At 43.7% G+C, this 14,969-nt stretch overlaps 1 protein-coding gene and 1 long non-coding RNA gene across 2 annotated transcripts in view; one reads left to right on the plus strand and one right to left on the minus strand.

Annotated features, from left to right (window-relative positions):
• Positions 1-11,529, minus strand: part of LOC310661387 (uncharacterized protein KIAA1671-like) — a 44,214-nt gene extending 32,685 nt beyond the window's left edge. Inside the window, exon 1 of the mRNA XM_083407256.1 lies at positions 11,380-11,529. The gene's annotated coding sequence lies outside the window, so the exon portion shown is untranslated. The remainder of the gene's footprint in view (positions 1-11,379) is intronic.
• LOC310661414 overlaps positions 1,347-14,969 on the plus strand; it is a 169,376-nt gene continuing 155,753 nt past the window's right edge. The window contains exon 1 of the long non-coding RNA XR_014503935.1: positions 1,347-1,444. This is a non-coding gene — a long non-coding RNA (uncharacterized lncRNA). The remainder of the gene's footprint in view (positions 1,445-14,969) is intronic.

Below are 14,969 nucleotides of genomic sequence, written 5' to 3' on the forward strand. Positions count from 1 at the left end.
TTTGCTTCTCGCAATGAGGGAACCGCCAGAAGGCCCTCGACGCTGGACCTCAGCGTCTGGGCTGAACGATGGGGGTGGAGATGCTCCTTCAGGTATACTGCTTGCATCCCTCATTGAGTCTTCACACACTGAAAGGGCCTGGGACATGAGTGATGGAACAGCAGCTCTGTCTAAGGCTACAACACATACTTTCTTGTTCTTCTCCAAGGTATGCCAGGATACTGGAAAGGGCAAGGTACAAGCACATTGTTCTCATGGCAACGGTCCATACACCCCAACCTGCTCTCAGCAGTGCTACAAATTGTGGAGCAAATGGCTGGCATCTGCAAAGGGAGCATGACGATCCATTGACTGTTCTCAAAGTCCTTCCATGATCATGATCACATGCTCTTCTACTGTTTGACCAGAAATATGAGCCTATAGCAAAATCCAAGCCATCACATCCGCCACAGAGATCCTTCTCTACCTACCACATCTCTAGCTGCTGCCACTTGGAAATTCACCTGAAAATAATTACATAACCTGGCGCACTGCGCCCAGCTCAGCAGATGTTTGTAGGGCAAAATGCATCCCTCTCTCTCACAAATCAAGCCCTCTCTGTGAGCTGAAATGTTTTACATGCTTCACATCTAAGTAGGTCAACTATCCTAAACTGTAAGTCAGCCTTATAATTAAAGTAGGCACCCAAACCGAAAACTCTGCCCTTTGTCCACTAGGAGGATTTGGGCTATGACCTTCCATGGCCCCTTTTCAGTGGCTGCCCCCAGACTTCAGAACCCCCTTCCCAGGGAGACTGGCTCCCTCCTTGATGTCCTTGCACTGGCAGGTGAAGGCAACTTTATTCCTGGAGACTATGGGGAACTGATTACTTTTAAGGAAAAGGCTTTTAATAGTGCGCTCCCTCTGGTTCACCAGAAGTGGCTTAGTCATGCTGGCCACATGACCCAGAAGCTGTACACCAGCTCCCTCGGCCAATAAAGCGAGATGAGCGCTGCAATCCCAGAGTTGTCCACGACTGAACCTAATGGTCAGGAGTCCCTTTAGCTTTACCGTTTTCACTACATGTATTTTAATATACAGTGGTGCCCCACAAGACGAATGCCTCGCAAGACGGAAAACCCGCTAGACGAAAGGGTTTTCCGTTTTTCAATGCACTTCGCAGGACGAATTTCCCTATGGGCTTGCTTCGCAAGACGAAAATGTCTTGCGAGTCTTGAGATTTTTTTCTGCTCCCCACCCCCTTTTTCTAAACCGCTAAGCCGCTAATAGCCTTTTAGCAGCTAATCCGCTAATCCGCTAAGCCTTTAATAGCCTTTAATAGCCGCTAATAGCGCTAATCCGCTAATCCGCTAATAGGGTTGCTTCGCAAGACGAAAAAACCGCTAGACGAAGAGACTCGCGGAACGAATTAATTTCGTCTTGTGAGGCACCACTGTATCTGTTTGTTCCCTTCTATAGCCTATTATAGTTTTATTACTTTTAAACTATTATATTCTATATGGTTTTAGCTCTCTGTGTTTTATTTGTTTTGGTTTTTATTTCCGTGTGCTTCCTTGAGCTGCAGAAAGGTGGGATAAAATAAATAAAATAATATTAATAATACCTGCAAGATAAGGTTGCTGCAAGGTACAGGTGGACTTCCAGAAGGAGCCTGAGCTGTCACCTTGCAGTTAAGAGGTTGGCAGAAGAAAAAAGTAAGTTTCAACTTACTTATACAGTGGTACCTCGGGTTAGGTACTTAATTCGTTCCGGAGGTCCGTTCTTAACCTGAAACTGTTCTTAACCTGAAGCACCACTTTAGCTAATGGGGCCTCCTGTTGCTGCCGTGCCACCAGCGTACGATTTCTGTTCTCATCCTGAAGCAAAGTTCTTAACCTGAGGTATTATTTCTGGGTTAGCAGAGTATGTAACCTGAGGTGTATGTAACCCGAGGTACCATTGTATAGCCTAAGCTAAGCAAAGTGGTGTGTCATGAGTTACATAAATATAAGCCTCGGGGGAAGGAAAGGCAGGTCTCAGTGCTAAAGAGCTTTCAATCTAGTTTTAGATCATAGAATAATAGCGTGTGGAGTTGGAAGGAACCCCAAGGGCCATCTAGCCCAACCACCTGCAACATAGGCATCTCAACTAAAGCATCCAAGGCATAGGGACACCAGCCTTTCCCAGATTATTCTGCCATTGCAAAAATAAAGATTCCCACAGGACGGTGTGTCATGGGTTTTGATTGCCTTTATACTTGTACATTATCCCACTACTTATCCTTATCACCTCAAGTTCCTTCCAACTACCATGAGTTCTAAGTCTCATGGGGCAAGGATCTGTCTTTCCTTGTTGCTCTGTAAGTACTCTGCACAGTGACACGCTTTCAATTAACAGAATAATTTATATATTTCTGTTAATTAAAGCATGTATGTGTGTATGAGAGGAAACATCTCAAAGTGATTTACAATAGAACCTGTTAGAACATGATAACAATAACAATAAAACAACACTATTAAAATCAGTATAAATGTTATTAAAAGATGGTTTGTGCCAAAAGCCACCCAAAGCATCCATATACAGGTAGATTCTTAGTGTGTGTTGAACATGTATTACTGTTGGTGCCCTCCATTTTTTTTGGCTGTTGCTTCTGGAGGAGGTCTATATGGAAGAAGGTGTTTGCTCTGACAAAACCCTACACAACTTCAGATCAGAATCAGAGGTCGGCATCCTAAGGCCCATGGGCCAGTACCGGCCCACGGCGACCCCTGCCGCTCCTGCCCCCGCCCGCTCTTACCAGCCTGTACGCATGTGCACAGGTGCTTCTCCGACCCAAATGTGCCCTGGAAATAGCGTGTGCGCATGCACACTCTTCCAGGTCAGAGCAGCGCCCGTGTGCATACGCTGTTTCCGGTGCACTTCTGGGTCAGAGCGCCAGAAATAGCGTGTGTGCACGAGCACAAGCACTTCTCAAACCCGGAAGAGAGCACATGCGCACACGCTCCGGCCCATCCTCCAACGGATTGAGCGTCAACCGGCTCATCCTTCAATATGGTTTCCAACTTCTGGATCAGGTTATAAGTCAGTATCCAAAGCTTACGCCTGGCTGCTGGTAGCAAATGGGTAGCCAGTGCCAATTTATCCAATTTTTTGTGATATGCCCTCAGTCAGCAGCTCCACTCTGCAACTTAACCACTGCATTCTGCACTAACGGCAACTTCCAAACACCCATAAGGGCCGCCCCATACAGACTCCATTACAATAACTAGATCTTGAGGTTACCAATGCTTGGATCATTGTAGCAAAGTTATCCCATCAAGAAAGAGCTATACCAGCCAAAGCAGTACAGTGGTACCTTTGGATGCGAACGGGATCCGTTCCGGAGCCCCGTTCACATCCAGAGCAGAACGCAACCCGCGTCTGCGCTGTCGCAATTTGCCGCTTCCGCGCATGCACATGACGTCATTTTGAGCATCTGCGCATGCACAAGCGGTGAAACCCGGAAGTAACCTGTTCCATTACTTCCAGGTCACCGTGGAGCGTAACCTGAAAACGCTCAACCTGAAGCGACTTTAACCCAAGGTATGACTGTACAAGGTGCTCCGAGCCACTGTGGTGACTTGAACACCCTCTCAAGCCACACATCTCTTCCTTCAGAGGGAGTGCAAACCCATCCAGAACAAGTAATTTGCTTGATTACTGGACCAGGAACCATCCTCCCCACGGTCTCTGCATTGTCAGGATTCAACTGCAGTTTGTTGACCTTTATCCAACCCACCATTGTGCCCAGACATGGATTCAGAACTAGCCCAGGCACACCTGACTCAGATATAACAGAGAAACAGAGCTTAGTATCTGCAGCACACTGATGACACCAAGCTCCAAATCCCCTAATGACTGCTCCAAGCACTATGTAAATAAAATGAAGTAAAAATAGTGCCAAAGTAAAGGCTATGCGAAAGATCAAGATGAACATAATCCCTGTGAACCTCTGGCAGTTGCATGCCTAAACAAGCAACATTATCTCCTAACCACAGCATACAACAGACTGACCTTGGGCTAGATACTCCACCAAGTGCCTATTCCCCTCAGATCCTTCTGAAGCATCTCATAGGCTGCAAAGCAGAGCTTTGTTCTCCTGACAGTAGCTTCATTATTTCACAATTAAGCAGAAAGCCAAAAGCACACATCCGCACCCAACAGAATCCGGTAGAGGGGCAACCAACGCAGAACAGAGATGGATAATAACCTACTCAATTGTAACCTAATTCACTTGTAACACATCATATAAATATTATTTTACACACCTTCTGTTATACATTTCTAGATGGCAAGTTAAAGATGAGCTCTTTTCACAGTTTAAATCTTAATTTCACTAGTTGTCTTCATGGAGAAAGAGAATTTTTTTTTTTGCACAGCATAAGTGACTTCTAAAACCATGCACCTCAATTATACTTTTCATGCCACACTGATCAAAAACGACTGACTGGCATAAAGGCCTATAAGAAATAAACAGTGATGCAAACTCTTGAGGGCCGCTCCCCTCAAATTAGATGTGGTCTGGGAGGGGGTGAGCAAAACACCGCTGGAACGAATCTGTTTGGAAAGGAAAAGACTCTAGTACAATTATTACATTACATTACGCCCTATCCAAAGGAGACTTGTAGGCACTATAAATACATTTCACATGAACAATGATGTTTATCAACTCAAGATAAAAAAAATTAAAGAGACAAGACTACCTAAGTACCTAATCTGACACATAAACACAGCCATTTTCAGTTTTCAGCCATTTATAAATTGCACCCTTGAAGAAAACATAGAACAAGAAAGCACCAGTCAAGGAAACTGACATAGCCTCTTAAAGGCCATTTCAGAGTGGAAGCTGGATTGCAAGACCAGATCTTTTGACAATAAGGGATTCTATGCTGCAATGGGGATTGGCCTGTGGAGGAAGATGCATACAGCTGGGAGAACAATATACTTTGGACCACCTTAAAGTATAAAAGTTAAAAGCTGCAAATCAGCAAAAAGCACCTCTAAGAACACTGATCTACTAAAAAGAAATCAATACAAATGTGCCCAAGTTTAGATCCAAAACTAATACATTATTTTTCTTCTAATATGCATCCACTGTCAAACTTTAGATTGTAAGTGTCCTGGGACAGGGTCTGTTCAGGCCCCGTTTTCTTCCTCTCCCTTTTTTGCAGGCACTCTGAAGATATAAGAGCTGCCTTGCTGGTTCAGGTCAAAGTTCTACCTAGCCTGGCTAGTTACTCACAGGAAAGCAAAAAGCACAGGGATAAGTGACATATGGTATGCATCTCCTATTTCTTTCTGTCATAAACCAGAACTGAAGACACTTCTAAAAAGCATCCCAAATACAGTAGCTTAACTTGTAACTTGTTTGTTATGACAATACACACTACAGAGCCAGGGGATTCACCCCATTTGTCACATTCCCAACCAAAGTCAACAATGTCTTCCCCTTGATACAGTCAGTTTCCATGGTGCTACCACCATACAATTGGAGGCTGGAGTTGGCACACCATTGATACGAGAGGTTTTCTAAAATTACCATACCCTGGATAATTGCAAACTCCCTAACTGGTTTGACTAGAAAAACTGGCATGTCTTTCCTATGCATTTATACGTGGGTCCCTAATCTTTTCCTGTTCAGTATAACAGGTGATTTAACACCACCCTGGTGAGCAAATTACTATTTATGTGGCAAAATCAGTGCATGGTTCTTCACAGAGAAATGAAAACTGCTCTAGAGCAGTTAGGGGGATCAAGGTGCATCACAAAATGCAGTGTCCAGTTTTAAAAAATCTTCTGCCAAATCAAGCTGTCCAGGCATGTAAGATTTAGAAACCATATTTTAATTAATACAGCCAGGCTACCATTGTTTGATAGTGCATCCACCCACAACCTAGTCCAGATGTTTTGGAATACAACTCCCATCAACTCCAGTTACAACTGCTGCGCCGGGAGTCCAAAACATCTGGAGGATATGAGGTTGTGGCTGGATGCACTAGTGATGTTGTGTGAATGAAGTTGTTAAAGCAACTGAAATAGCCTTATCATGAAAATATCACTCATCTGCCAATAACCAATTAACTTTAGAAGAAGTTGGCAGTAACACAAAACAGCAATTCCAGCCAGGTAGGGAAGATCTCCTCACTAGCAGCTCCAATTTTTGTCATGATCAACCCCTATAGAACAGGGGGTTGCATTCATTTAATATGTTGAAAAGAGCCAAGAAAAATTGTTGCTCTATAAGCAAGGATCATTTGTGATATTATCATGGGTTGCACCAGCTGTCTGATACGTCACATTTATCAACTGTAAAGTTAACTTTTTTCACTCTATTCTCACACTCACATTATTTAATTTGTATTTTGATCAACTTGATGTGTTGTGATATTTCAAATGCACTACCTACTGGTATGACCCAGAATGCCAGAGAAACAGTGCTGGACATCCTCTTAGCCTAAAGGCCTGCTCTGTAATGCAAAAAAATGGGTGAGGTATAAATAATAAATTATTATTATTATTATTATTCCAATGAGGGCCCTCAATTAAGCAGCTACAGGGGTCAAGAACAAACCAGGAACTCTTGTAGTCTTGTCTCTAAAAATAGGTATTCTCTTCATTCACTAATATTTTAACTGAGGCTGCAACCCTAACTACATTTACGTGGGAGTAAGTTCACTGGGACTTACTTCTGTGAGAATATGCATCGGATTGCACAGCCACTGCGTCTCCTCTGCTCCAGACTTCCCTTCCTTCCACTTCCTCTCTTTTCCTCATGCATTTGGTTACTTAGATGGTTTAAGTCTGCAGGCACATTCTTGTGATTTGTCCACCCTATGTCATATTTATTCTTCACCACTTTGCTTTAGGCATTTAGGAAATAATATTTGCACACAGCTCAGGTAGTACGTATCATGTTGCAAGAGACTCTGAGGGGCACCTTTTGAATTATGGTGCAGTTGCTTGGGGGACAAAAACTTTTTGGTTCAGGCCTGTACACGTGACTTTTTAAAAGAGTGCTGCCTACAGCTGCTGAGAGTAATGGATCATTGCCATAGAAACATTAGCTACCCTTTTTCTCGCAATGAAATTTTCTCATAATTGTCACCAATAAAAAGTCATGTATGACAGATCAATAACCATATGTTGCAATCCCTGAATAGCGATGCCAACTTCACTTAATGATTGCACTCGCCAGATTGATTTCAACAGAATTGTATGATCCAAAGTACCTGGAAGATCATTCACACATTAAATCATCATTAGAGACACTGAGGTTGAGAGATCAAACTTGAAAGATTATGAACTGGATACCATGTGGTACACTGATTAAGTCTGCATCCTGCCATCTGTCAAAGACTTGTCCTAATCCTACTTGAAACACGGAAAATACAAAACTTTCTTCAAGCCAGACGTCAGGAAAGCACCTGTCCTTCCAGATTAAATTGCTCAGTTTATCACACAACAGGCACAATCCCCAATGGGATTTGCAGAGATGGTTTGCCTCTGCAAACTGAGCATGTCATGCAAATAGGGACATAAAGGCAGATTTGACAATCTGAGGAAAATGTTTAACCTGCAAAACCAGAACATTTGCAGGATACCCAGTAGCTGGTCATTTTAATGATTACTTGGTAGTGCTTTTAATGTATTTTTAAATGTTTTTATATTGCTGTATATAGCGACATTGGTATGTTATGAGAGGGTCGTTGGTATATTCTTTTATAAATACAGACACTGCCATTACACAAGGTTAGCTTGCCGTCTTAGACAAGACACATTATGCATGTTTTGGTTAACAATGCTCAAAACCAGAACATGTGCCACATTGCTTAAAGGGCAGATTGAATATACTTGATGAGTTTCCTTTTATCCCTATGTGATCTTTTCTCACATTACAGTTTTTTTCTTATTTCTTTCTTTTATGTTTGCATTTCTTTATGAATCTCTCATCTCCCTCCCCAATCTAAATATAAGTACTGGTATGTATGTACCTGTTTGCACTGAAAATTGAATAGAGAAACTAGAAGAAAACTATTTGACAGTTCTAATACAACAAATGCAATGGAGCATCATATAGCCTGTGTTAACTCAAGTCAGTACAGCATGAAAACTCAGGGTCGTAGGTTCAAGGCCCACATTGGGCAAAAGATTCCTGCATTGCAGAAGGTTGACTGGATAACTCTTGTGGTCCCTTCCAACTCTACATTTCTTTTTTTTTCTTTTTTTTAGCAATTTCAATATAACAAAATATCAAAACATATCCTATTCATTATCCCCCCCCCTTCAACTCTACAAATCTATGGGGTACAACACTTCCACAGTCAAAGATGACATGACCCGTAGGCAGTTCTCAGAGGAATGGGAACTAGAATCTCCAATGCCAGCACAAGGAGCCCACCCTAGTCCTTGAGGGCACATTTTCTGACAGGGCAGAGCAGGCAAGAGGCTGAGGCTGCTGACACATGGAGGCTATCTATCCATTTGCTAAGCAAAGGATGCTGCTGTAGCTGCCACAAAGCAAAACACATTTTGCACAGATGCAGCCAGCAGAAACAGAGCTGGGCTCCTCAGGTTGAAATCATAGAACTGTAGGATTGGAAGGGACCCAAATGGTCATCTAGTCCAACCCCCTGCAATCCAAGAATCACAGTGCTAAATGGGCTTTAAATGCTTATATTTGTTTTCCTAACTGCTTATATTTGTTTTCCTAACTGCTATGTCATTAACATTCCTGTTTCACAGTTGGGAAGTAAATTCTATTAATTTCAGTAGGATTTTCTTCCAGGTCAATGTGCTTAACACTGGGGCATTAAACGAAGAAGTTTCGAATATCCCAGCACTCTTCCATAATATATCAGATACAAAAAAACAGTATTTCAAATATTCAGTAACACCAGATGTCTGATGCAGTAGTCTATCAACAGTGTCTAGAGAACTGCTAGGAAATGACAGAGATTCAGTGAATCCACAGCTGAGAAATGACTTGACTGTCAGGTGCCTCAGAACCAAATTAACTGTGCCATCAATAGAATCAAGCTCATGCTCCCTTTGGAGTCAACTTTATCTTTCAACTTACAGGCAGAACACACACCATTGTGGATGCCTGTGGAACTAGCACTAAGCTTAATGCCACAAAGGAGACCCTAATTTGCCAACCTGGTGCCCTTCCAATGTTTCGGACTGAAACTCTTGACAACCTCATCATAGGGCCATGCTGGCTGGGGCTGATGGGAATTGTAGTCCAAAACACCTTCAGGAGACCAGGTTAGCAAAGGCTGCCCTAATTCAAAGCATCTGTCTTGAAAGAAGTTCAGCTGAAATAGGATGTCTAAAGTGTTCATCATTTAGTCACACTATTACTGCTTCAAGTAAAAAACACAATCCTACAATATCCCTTATCAAAAAAAAAAAAGTAATAACATCATTGATGTGTCAACTAAGTTGCTTTTAAATGAGAAATGGATATTGATTCAAATGTGTCCAAAGCTGAAGAAGTCTTTCCATTCACATAACCACTCTCCAACTACACCTCACTGCCAAAACTTTTTATTAAACACTTTGTCTGAATAATAAAAAATAGACCCAGATTCATTTTACAACCATACTATCAGCACAGGACATACCACAATAAAGGACTACCCCCTTCCCCAAATTAATTTATTTTATAATACCACAAGTCAAAAATTAGATCCCTCCAACTAGCCAGCCCCTGGCCTTTGCTCTGGGAGACGCACAGAAGCCCAATAATCCCCTCATGTACATTACATGAAGGGAAGGGATGCTAACTTCCCATTTGCACCCCTTCCCAGTTTACAAGTGCACAGCAGTTTCCTCCAGTCTGCCCTCCCTGAGACATACACTCTATGTAGGAAATAAATGAATAATCTCTGAAGGAGAGAGAGGACAAACAACGACAACAGCATAACTCAACTAAACATAATCATCTCAAATGCAGTAAGACAAATTACGGATGTCAGAATCACTTAATTATCCCATGGGGCTTTAATGAGGTTTAAATACTATGATTTAGCTATGCAGAAGGAAGAAACTCTGGAAATAGCATAATGTGATTTTTTTTAGGGTAGGCATGATCAAGATGAAGCGGATTTGTTTTTGTTTTTAGTCAGAGCAACCCAATTTTGGAACAAGCCAAGCCAAGCTGCCTGGCTGATAAGGATCCTGCTCTGCCCTCCTGGCAGCTAACTAATGAGGGGGAGAAATGGGTCTGGGAAATGGGTGAAGAACAAGGAACTCGACCTGGCTCCAGCCCCTGTTGCTATTTTTCCTCTGTCAGCTTTGGCCTTTAATCCCATCAAAAGGGTCCGGCTTATTGGACGCTAAAAAGGGAGAGCCCATTACACGCAGCAAAAACAAGGGGAGGGAGGGAGGGAGGAAGGAAGTAAAAATCACTCCAGGGAGTTTTAGACCTTAAAGAGGAGGCTCCCTTTCCTTCTTTCAAGCTTGCCTGGAGGGCTCTTCCACCCACCCACCCGCATGCCATGCTCTTCTTCCTGCAAAGAAAGCAAAGCAGGCACTGACCCCCGACCTCTTTGCACGGCTGGAGGGTTTCGCAGGCAGGCAGGCGGGCAGGCAGGTTCTCCTCTGCCGCCTTCTCCCCAAGCTGTTGCAGAGGCGCCTGACAGAGGCGACGGGAAACAAAAAAGCAGAGCAAGGGTAGGGGGCACACAAAGCAGAAGGGGCTGTTGCCAGGCAGGAAAGGAGGGGAGGGGGGAGGCTCCGTGTCAGGAGGAATCTGGGGACACAGCCCTCCCCTTGGGAAAGTGCCGCCTGCACACATATAGACCCCAAGGAAGAAAATGCAAGGGGGGGGGGAGGTGTCCGGAAGAGAAGGTGGCTTGGGAAGAGGCTGCGAAGCGGGAGAAGAGTTGGGGGGGGGCGCATCCCGCAGATCTGAGGAAAGGAAAGGAGGAAAAGCAAACGAGGAGACCGAAGAGGACGCGGGGGGGGGGGCAGGCGGGGGGCTCACAGGTGCCCAGGAAAGTCGGGAGGCGATCGGAAGTGATTTGCTGGGGGGGGGGGAGAGAGAGACTGCCCCGAGGAAGAGGCTTGTCTTTCGCTCGCACAAGGGGGAGACTTTGGCTGTCTTCTTGGGGAGGAGGGGCAGCGGCTGGTCCCGGAGATGGAAAAGGATCCGGGGGGGGGGCAAAGAAAGAGAGAGAAGGAGACCCGACTCCTCCTCCGTGCGAAGCACCTTTCTTGGGGGAGGGGGCGCCCCCTCCTCGTGAGGAGACTTTGGGAGATGCGATAGACCGAAGGAAACTGGCCGGGGGGCGTCGCTGCATTTGGGGGAAGGGGGTCCCCAGAGGGAGGGGCCACACCATACCACCCCGTAGTCCTCACCTGGGTCCGACGGCGGTGGCGCGTGCGCGCGTGCTCCGTCCTGCCCGCCGCGCTCGGCTCCCCGTCTCTCTCTCTGGGCGTCGGGGGCGCGCGGCGCAGCCCAGCTTGCTTCGCCCGGGCGCCAGGGGGCGGGGCCGCCGCTGCCTCGCTTGCAGAAGGGGGGAGGGAGAGGGGCGGGGCCTGCGCACCTTCGTGGGCGGGGCAGGAGGAAGCGCCTCTGTTGCCATGGGGACCGCGCGTCCCGCGCAGGCCAAGGGCGGAGGAGACGCGGAGGGAAGTGCCTCCCTTAAAGGGGGAATTAATGTATAATTGCATAACATTTCTCTGCCGCACGACTGTGTGTCGGAGGGGCTCCTGGCCCAGAGTTCAGCCTCAAGTAGTGTATTAAAATTGAGTTGTATTGGAAGTGAAATTCTAGGATTATGAAAAACAATAATAAAAATTGGGATTTTTATTATAAAATATAAGACTTCTTCCCACACACAATTTCTCTTTTTGAAATAATTTGTATTGTTTTTACAAAGTAAATCAAACAATTAACATTTTTTTAAAAAATAGTAAAAACTTAGGACCTCCCTCCTCCCCTCTGGGGGTTTAAATGTCTATGCCAATTCATCCGAATTACAGTCCTCCAATATATCCAAAGTATAACACTGCAAGAGTTATTCAAACCCTGCCAAAGAGTTCAAGTGTTTACAATGTTCTTTTAAATACAATCTGTATTTGTCCTGGGACGCGGGTGGTGCTGTGGGTTAAAAAGCAGAGCCTAGGACTTGCCGATCAGAAGGTTGGCGGTTCGCATCCCCGTGATGGGGTGAGCTCCTGTTGCTTGGTCCCTGCTCCTGTCAACCTAGCAGTTCAAAAGCACGTCAAAGTGCAAGTAGATAAATAGGTACCGCTCCGGCAGGAAGGTAAACGGCATTTCCATGCGCTGCTCTGGTTCGCCAGAAGCGGCTTAGTCATGGCGGCCACATGACCCAGAAGCTCCCTTGGCCAGTAAAGCGAGAAGAGCGCCGCAACCCCAGAGTCGGTCCCAACTGGATTTAATGGTCGGGGTCCCCTTTACCTTTTATATTTGTCCTATTCTCTATAGAAGTTTTGATCCTCCTGATTTCTGATTTTCCTAGTCAATCTAGCCATCTCTGCATAGTTAACTAATTCTGCCAATTCGCCTTTGTCAGCATCTTGTTCTCTTTCCATTGCTGGGCAAGCAGCATCCTTGCAGCCGTAGCCGTACATGAACAGTCTTCTCAAATCCTTCAGTATGTCTGCACCTAAAATTACTATTATAAACATTTTTTTGATTCATTATATTTCCCATAATTCCTTTATCTTTTTACAATTCAACTGCATATGGTAGAAGGTGCCCTCTTTTTCCTTACATTTCCAACAGACATTTGAGCTAGTCCTATACATTTTCACTAACTTACTGGGAGTTACCGTAAATACCAATGATACATAATCTTCATATAGTTTTCTTTCAGCATGTAACTCGCTGTAAATTTTAAATCCTCTTTCCAAAGTTTTTCCCATGCTGCCAATTTTATGTGGCTGGGGAAACTCAGCCAGATGGGCAGGGTATAAATAATAAATTATTATTATGTTATATCCGAAATCTCTTGCCCATTGAATTATTGCTGACTTAACTTCTTCATCTTTAACAAACCATTCCAAAAACAATTTATACATTTTAGAAAGTAGTTTCACCTTATTTTGTAAATTCTTTCACAAACCTCGATAATTCCGTGGCAAAACCCTTTCTTTTATCCATTTTAAAAACATAATTCAGCTGGTGATATTGTAACCAGTCTGTTAAAATGTTGTAACCAATCTTTTCTCATATTTGATTTCTTCACAAAAATCGCTTCTAATGGCAATAACCACCATGGAGTTTTTTGTTCTAGCAAAAAAATGTATTTATCCCATACCACATATAATGACTTTCTTATTACATGGTTCAGGAATCCTTTGTGGACTTTAACTTTTTCATACCATAAGTACACATGCCATCCAAATCTGTTATCATGACCCCCGAAGTCCAAAATATCTATATTTTGTAATGTTGTCCATTCCCGGAACCAGCAGAGGCAGGCTGCCTCATAATATATTATTAAATATGACAGGGAAAAGCCACATCTATCTTTTGAATCTATTAACAACTTATGCTTTCTTCTTGCTCCCCCCCCCCCGCGCCATATAAACCTTGAAATATCTCTTTGCCATTCCTTGACCACAGGAATCGGTTGAAACAAAAATTACATCCTCAGCAATACGTTCACTTTTATCACATATATCCTCCCCCAGAATGATAAATTCATCCTGTGACAAATCTCCAAGTATCTTTTTATTTCTTTCCACGCGGTCAGGTAGTTATCCTTATACACATTAATATTCTTTACTGTCAACCAAACTCCTAAATATTTGACCTTTTTGCTTATTACCTTATCAGTAATTTTTTGTAGTTCTTTTTTATTTTGTTCTGTCATGTTTTTCACCAGCATCTTTGTTTTACTTTTATTAAGCTTGAAACCTGCCACTTGGCCAAATACATTCATCTTCTCCAAGACCCTTAGTAAACTTACCATCAGGTTTTCTGTTGTTATCACAAGATCATCTGTGAATGCTTTAAGTGTGAATACTTTATTTCCCACCACTATTCCTTTTATTTCTTCATCTACTCTTATTTTCCTTGCCAGGATTTCTAATACTAAAATAAACAGTAATGGTGGCAGGGGACACCCCTGTCTTGTCCCTTTCATTATTTTACAACTTTCTGTTATTACATTATTAATGATCAGCTTTGCCTGTTGCTCTGAATAAATTGTGCCGATTCCTCTATAAAAAGTCTCTCCAAAATCCATCATTTCTAGTGTTTTTTCCTAAAGTTCCATGAGACGTTATCAAAGACCTTCTTCACATCTGTGAACATTAATACCGCCTGCTTGTCACTGCTGGCCTCCAGATATTCTATTATGTCAGTTATATTCCTTATGTTATCCTTCAGCTGGCAGCCACATAGAAAGCCGGCTTGATCTTGATGAATTAAATCTTTTAAAATCCTTTTCAATCTGTTTGCCAATATATTAGCAAACAGTTTATAGTCATTGTTTAGTAAGAAGATCGGCCTGTAATTCTTAACTGACATTAAGTCTGTATCATGTTTAGGAATCAACGGAATGTATGCTTCTTTCCAGGATTCTGGTAACTTTCCTGTATCTGATATTCCATTCATTGCATCCTTAAGTGGTTGTACCAGAAAATCTTGAAATTCCTTATAGTACTTAATTGGCATTTTACCTAGTTTGGCCTGGGTTATTGTGTGCTGGTCCCGGGGGGGGTTACCGTGCAGTGTGGTCTGAGTCCAGTCCGAGGTCGAAGGTGTGGTATGGAGGCTGTCTGTCAAGGCTGAAGCGGGGTCCAAGGCAAGGAGTTGGGTGAGGTCAGGAACTCTGGCAGAAGAGCAGGACAGGGTGCCAGCAGGAACAGGTTACCAACAATGTTGCTCCCACAACCTGGGACTGGGCTGACTGGCCTTTATCTCCTCTGAGGCCTAGGGCGGTCCCGGTCTAAGGTGACCTACCTCTCCTGGC

The sequence above is a fragment of the Podarcis tiliguerta genome, assembly GCF_965153285.1.
Source record: "Podarcis tiliguerta genome assembly, chromosome: 13".
NCBI lineage: Eukaryota > Metazoa > Chordata > Lepidosauria > Squamata > Lacertidae > Podarcis > Podarcis tiliguerta.